The sequence below is a fragment of the Heteronotia binoei genome, chromosome 9 (genome assembly GCF_032191835.1).
Source record: "Heteronotia binoei isolate CCM8104 ecotype False Entrance Well chromosome 9, APGP_CSIRO_Hbin_v1, whole genome shotgun sequence".
Taxonomy (NCBI): domain Eukaryota; kingdom Metazoa; phylum Chordata; class Lepidosauria; order Squamata; family Gekkonidae; genus Heteronotia; species Heteronotia binoei.
Window position 1 is genome coordinate 92,937,165 of NC_083231.1, and position 6,830 is coordinate 92,943,994.

Here is a 6,830-nt window from a genome sequence, read left to right on the forward strand (position 1 = left end):
TTTTTTCTTCTTGAGATGGCAGTAGACTACTAGTGATGGTGAACAGAAGGGATGAGCATGAACTGGCTCACAAATTAAAGCTCATGATTAATTTTGGCCAGATTGTGGTTCCCCAAGAGAAGTTTGTGGCAAGTCAACTGGCAAAAACTTTCCACAAACTCTCAAGCTGTTTGTGCTGGTTCATAAATGGATACGTTTCTAATTGTTTACCAAACTGCCAAGCAATGGGGGGAGGGCTTGGATGACATGTAAAGGAGCATCCAGGAGGTATTCCCAGCAACTTTGATGTTTTTAGCTTGCATAGGATCTGTTCTATATGCTCCTGAACCTGTGCCTGTCATTTCTCCAGAAAGCAGTTTTCTGGGGGCACCTTTTTTGGGGGAGACAATAACTTGGACCCCGTAAATCCAATCATCACTGAACTTGGAGGGCAGGTAGAAGAGTCAGCTGGAGAGCCCCTGCAAGCTTGGTGTTTCTAATACACCAGGGGGCTGTTCGTGAACTGAAGCAGTTTGATGGCTAAAAGTTCTTGTCTGTTCGTGGTTCGCAAACCAGGCATGCCATGAACTGAACTGCATTTTTCCCGTTCGTGCCCATCTCTAGCGAACAGTGCCTGACTAAAACACTTCTCTATATAATTCTTAAAACTTCTTAATTTGTTCTTCTGTGGCTGATGTTCTGAAATCTGCCCAACTTTGGGGGTGTTTTGGAGCATTTTGGTGCACACATAACATACTCCACTTGGAATTGTAATCTGATTTTGTAGGGAGGAAATGTGAGAAAAGGCCTTTGAGGGCCTTTTCGTATGACTCCCTCTTAATTTTGGTGCAGATGTCCAAACTTGTAAAGGCAACACTGAGATATATGCTCTATTTTTACACTACTGGAGATGATCCCACAGCAGTACATTTAAAGGTCCTTTGCTCATTGTAAGTGAGCTTCTTCCTGCAATGCAGTCTTTCCTTACCTCTGAAGGTACTGTCATCACCCCAACCCATGCTGCAGCTGCTCACCTCATTCCAGAAATAGTGACAGGTTTAGGGAATAACTATAAGACAGGCTCCTTCCACGTGCCCTGGGATTTTCACATTACCTTCACCGTGCAGGAAGATGCCATGCTGTAGCATTTCTTGTGCCACAGTGTGAGGGGTGTGGGTGGGGGGCTAAGTAGTACTGCAGACTGACTGACTGTTGGATAGAAACAGGCTTTGATCACTGCCATTTTTACAATTACTTGCAATGTCTTAATTTTCAGCTTGGATAATGTGTTAAACTATATTATGTTAAATGTAGTGGGATTACAATGTTGCAGGGGCAAATGTAAGTATAACGTTGGATCTTTAAAGGGCTTCAGTTTTGAAATGCTCAGAATTGGAGTAGCATTCAGTTTGTTAGAAGATCTTGATGTAATCAACTTGAGCATCTTTTAATTTCATTTAGTTCATTGAGGCAGAGAGCTTAGTGATGCTTCCATTGAAATTATAGAGATTTACAAAATGCTTAACCTTGACTGAGTTGTACCCATAGTTTAGAGTTTGCTGGATAAAAATATTATGAACTGGGTAGTGTCTGGATAGAATGGAATAGGAGTGTTTCACCTGGATCTTAGACTATCTCTACTCAGATTTTAAAATTACAAAGAAATCTGTAGTTCTAGGTAGTTCCTTTTGTCAATAAACTAAAATGTTGACAACCAGATTTGCAGCTTGACACCCATAATACTTAATCTCATTAATGAATTTGCAAATTCATCACAGTATAGTATCTAATTTGCATATTTCACTTCTGCCTTGAAACAGAACTGTTCCAGCTATTTCCAGTCAATAGTTTTACAAAAGGAATACCATAACATCCACATTATTAGCCATATTTGTTTTAATAACTGAATAGCTTTTGTAGAATTTAGTAATAGTGAATTTTAAAAGTCCAAAGAAACCTCATTAGAAAATGAGCCATTTTTCCAAATATTGGTTCCCCACTATAACAAAAGTTTGAGTCTAGTGGCACCTTTAAAACCAGAAAAGTTTTATTCTGGGTATAAGCTTTCATGCACATACACACATCTTGGGATTCACACAAAAGTTTAGGACAAGGCAGTGTTTAGTGTTACTTGCATTGTCCTAATAGCTAACTGCATCTTTTTTATGTGCACTCTCCAAATTTTCTGGTGCTAATTATATTACAAGAATGTGCAGGTAAAGTTTGTTGCATTTGTTTAGTAACAGGATAGTAATTCTGCACCGTATTTTTTTTCATGCAAATGTTTCCATTACCCTGAATGATTTGGGGGGAGGGGAGATTTTCTCTGATTTCCTTTGTTTGACATCTGGAGGACAGCAGGATTCTCAGTTATGTTAAAGAAGTAACATGGGGTCCATCTGCATGCAAGCTGTTCTCATGTTGCTCTCATGAATGAATGAATCAGCTTGTTATACGTTATGACCATCATGAGCTCTTACAGATTGATGTAAATTGAGCTTTTTTTGTAGCAGGAATTCCTTTAGGCTACACACCCCTAATGTAGCCAATCTGCCTGGAGCTTACAGTAGGCCCTGTAATAAGAACCCTGTAAGCTCTTGGAGGATTAGCTATATCAGGGGTGTGTGGCCTAGTATGCAAAGGAGCTCCTGCTACAAAAAAAGCCCTGGGTGTAATCAAGATCAGGGTACAAGACTAACATTACATGCATTCATGAAACAAGCTTCCTGTGGACTTTTTAAAAAAAACACATAATTTTGCTTGGTAAGTGTAATATCCAACCTTCATTTTAGTATATATTATATATATATATATATATATATATATATACACACTTATACTTGATTTCTGTAAGGAGTTGAGAGTAGTACCACTTAAGATAAAATCTCTAGCAACTAATATAGGATTCAGTTCTCTTGCTACAAGTTAAGACCAATAATTCCAGTTCTAGTAGGGCCAGTTGCTTAGCCTAACATCTGCCAGTGAGCAACATAGGTGAATGGGGATGTGAGCCCAGATCTTCCAACTAATTCCACTATACCATGCTGCGGCTTCCCCTTTTTAAGAATCTGTATAAGCCTTTTATAAAGCTGGTAGATTTTTTTAAATGTATATCATTATGGTGGGATGACTCTGCAATCCAGTTAGATAGACCAAAGGTGCTAAATATCTAGGCCCAGGGACAGAAGGAATTGAGTGGTGACAGTTTGGCTGTGCATGGGGAGGCTAGGATGAGGTCTGGCTGGCAAGGGTAGGGGAAAAGCCCATAAAAGGCGGGGTGTTCCAAGGTTTATCCAGCTAACATGCTCAGCTAGGACCTTAAAATGGCAGCCAGGAGGGTGATAGGGTTGGACTAGGTGGAGAAGGTGTGGAAGGCATGAAGAGCTAGCAGAGAAGAGGACGGGAACTACCTCTTAGAGCATGCTGGAAGGAAGCCTTTGTATTGAACCTGAAGCCCAATAGACCCTAGTGATATAGCAGCATCCTTGTTTCTGAAACTATTGTCCTCCAGCCATGGAGTGTAATCCCTTGCCACCTCTGTTGTCCTGCCCCCCCCCCTTTCACATTAGCCATCCACAGCCTCATGCCTTTTTAGTAAGAAAACATGCAATCTGCATTGTCATAGAACTATTTTGCCTAGCTGTTGCTGGTTACTCTGTACGCAACAGAACTAATCATGCTTGGCACTGGCATAGTTCAGAACCACTAAATTGTGGTCGATTAATAAAGTGTTTGTAGAAAGAAACTTTCATTCTTTGGTTCTCTGTAGCATTACCTTGTTTCTGAAATAATAGATGGTTTGTAAGCTCCCATAATATTGTGGATGTTTACTGTGCATTGCATTTTTTTAATGACTCTACCCAATCTCCTATGACATGTTAATAGCTCCCTGGAGTGAGTTGTATAAATATGTGCCCAGGAATATTAGGTTGCAGTCTGGGTACTTTTATAAAGTGTTTGACATGGATGTATGACTGTTTAAATTAGTGTATCGGAGACTTTTCAATAGCTCCAGACAGACAGGATCCTGAAGACTTCAGACTCAGCTGTTAGTGTCTGGGAGGGAGAGAGTTTGAAGATGGGCCATATCGCTTTATTATAGTACAATGAAATGTGACCACCTCACCAGAATAGTCTTAGAGGAGTATCTCTCATTTCTGTGCTCTGGTTCTTCTTTTGGTGGAGGACTCAAGTCAGTAGAAAAGCAGGTGCACTTGAGTATTGGGTGGAAGGGGAATTAGAGGGCATAGGCATTACTTTTCCTTTATGCAACACTGAGTAGGATAAACAGACCTCTTCAGCATTAGTTTGGAACACTCAAGACTAGGGCTTGGATCCACAGGGCCATGTGTAGTGTTTCAAAAGCACACTGTGGCTCTTGGCTGCTCCCTTTCTACTTGGCTGCTCAGAATTCCCTTCTCTTTAAGATTCAGGAATGCTTAAAGAACCAATTTTTGGTGGCACAGGGGACTGCAGCACTTTCTGTCCACACATGGTGTTCTTTAGGCCTCAGGCTGACTTCTTGACAAGTGCATAAGGAAACATGAAATAACTTTTAAACTGGCCTTGTTGGAATATCTTAAAATATCTGATATTTGACAGAGGGCAACATGGCCTTTTGTGTTTATTTTGCACTTCCACCTACAAATCAATTCAGTCATTCTGTCTGTTCAAGGTTGCATTTTTTATGGAATGAACATTGAATTACATTTTTAATGGATAACTAGAGATTTTCAGTGGTGCTATGTTGCATGTTTCTGCAAAAGATGTATAGGCAGAATACTGTTGGTAGTCTGCTAACAACCTGAGTAGATTTAGAGAAGAGGCATATGTTTGTGTTTGTACTGCTGGTTGAGCTGACTTTAATACCAGAACTCAAGAGAGTCCTTGCAGAAATGCCAACACATTGAAAAATTATGTTCTAAAGACTGCAGACTTTTCTATGTTAATGTCTATGAGAGAACACACTGTCCTGAATTTATCTAAACTCTGTTCACTGTCAGGATAAGGCAGCATTTCACTCAAGCACCTCTAGACCTCTATTTGTGCACTAGGCAGTTTTTACACAGAATTCAGATTTGTAAATTGTCTTCCCAGGAATGCCATGGCAGTGTGTATACAGGTCACCATTCAGTGTTACAATTCATCCTTGTTGAATGAAATGAGAAATTGTGAATCTTCTTGCATTACTGTGTAGTTCCTTGTGCAAGTACCAGTCGTTTCCGAATCTGGGGTGAAGTCACTTTCATGACATTTTCATGGCAGACTTTTTTACGGGGTGGTTTGCTTGCCTTTCCCAGTCATTTACACTTTACCTCCAGCAACCTGGGTACTCATTTTATTGACCTTGGAGGGATGGAAGACTGAGTCAACCTTGAGCTGGCTACCTGAACGCAGCTTCCTCCAGGACTGAATTCAGGTCATGAGCAGAGCTTGGACTGCAGTACTGCAGTTTACCACTGCGCCACGGGGCTCTTTTATTCAGCTTTGTTGAATAGCACACTGTCTCTTACTAATCATGACAAGCAAAAAGCAGGTCTCCAAACACAATATAAGGGTTTCTACAGAACTCTCTCCAAATTATGGAAAATGGCCCAGTTTCAGTGCAGCATTTCTGTAGATGAAAATGATTTGTGGTGGACCCCAGGTACAGTATTTGGGGAGGGGTTGCAGTTTGCACTGCAGCAGGAAGGTAGTGACAAAGAAGCTGTGCTTTGAGGCCAGAGGTCCTTCCATCCACAACCTTGGAGGTTTTTAAACAGAGGCTAGATGGCCATCTGACAGCAATGAAAATCCTTTGAATTTAGGGGGAGGTATTTGTGAGTTTCCTGCATTGTGCAGGGGGTTGGACTAGATGACCCTGGAGGTCCCCCAACTCTGATTCTATGATTCTATGAAATGCTCTGCTGGATCCAAATTTCTGTCATTGCGTGTTCCTTGAATCTAGCTATTCATTGGGTTAATATAACTCTTCTTAGTAGAATTCTGATAAAACAGCTATATGTAGTGTTGGGAAATACCTGGAGATCTTAGCGAGGGGCAGGACCACAGTGGAGTAATATGACACAGTTCACCCACCAAAGCAGCCATTTTTACCAGGGGAACTGGTCTTTTGCCTGAATTTTGTTCTAATTCTGGGAGATCTCCAAAGCCCACCTGGAGGTGGGCAGCCCTAGAAATATGGAAGTGGCTTCTTAGATGTTCTTTGAATTGGTTTGAACATTGCAGATATGAACTCTATTGACCTCAGTCCCTTTGGATATTAGAGTTTTAAATGTGAAAGAAAACCAGATAAACTATATTGAGTTGTACACGTCTCAAGGCTGGCAACGAGATGGATCCATGATATCTTCTAATATTAAATATTAGCTGCATGTCATGAAATCTTGCAAAGAGAAACAACAAAATAAATTCATTTCAATATAATATCCAAGGATGTTTGGGATAGTCTGTATTTATTGTGATTATGCATAACCACTCTGCAAACCTAACTGTGGGGGCCACAGCTCCTTTTTTCTAAAGAATGCATGGGAAACTGACCTGGTTGTACAGGATATATATTGTGGAATCTTCCAAGAGGTCATTTTCACAGCTTCTTAGGAGGAACATCTTCAATATGTTGCGGTTTCTTAATGCAAGACTTTCTGTAGAGCAGGTGGCTACTAGTTTGTGGTATTCCTGAAGGAGTCGGCCTTCTCTCCTGAAGTTTGGGTCTGCTGGGGGAATGCTCTAAGGGCAGTGGGTCACAAGTTGGGATTATGATTTTCTCTCCTTTGGTGAGCAAGTTATCTTTTTCCCTATCTGAAAGAGATTTTGGAAATCCAAGTTATTACACCACTGAGAGGTTACAA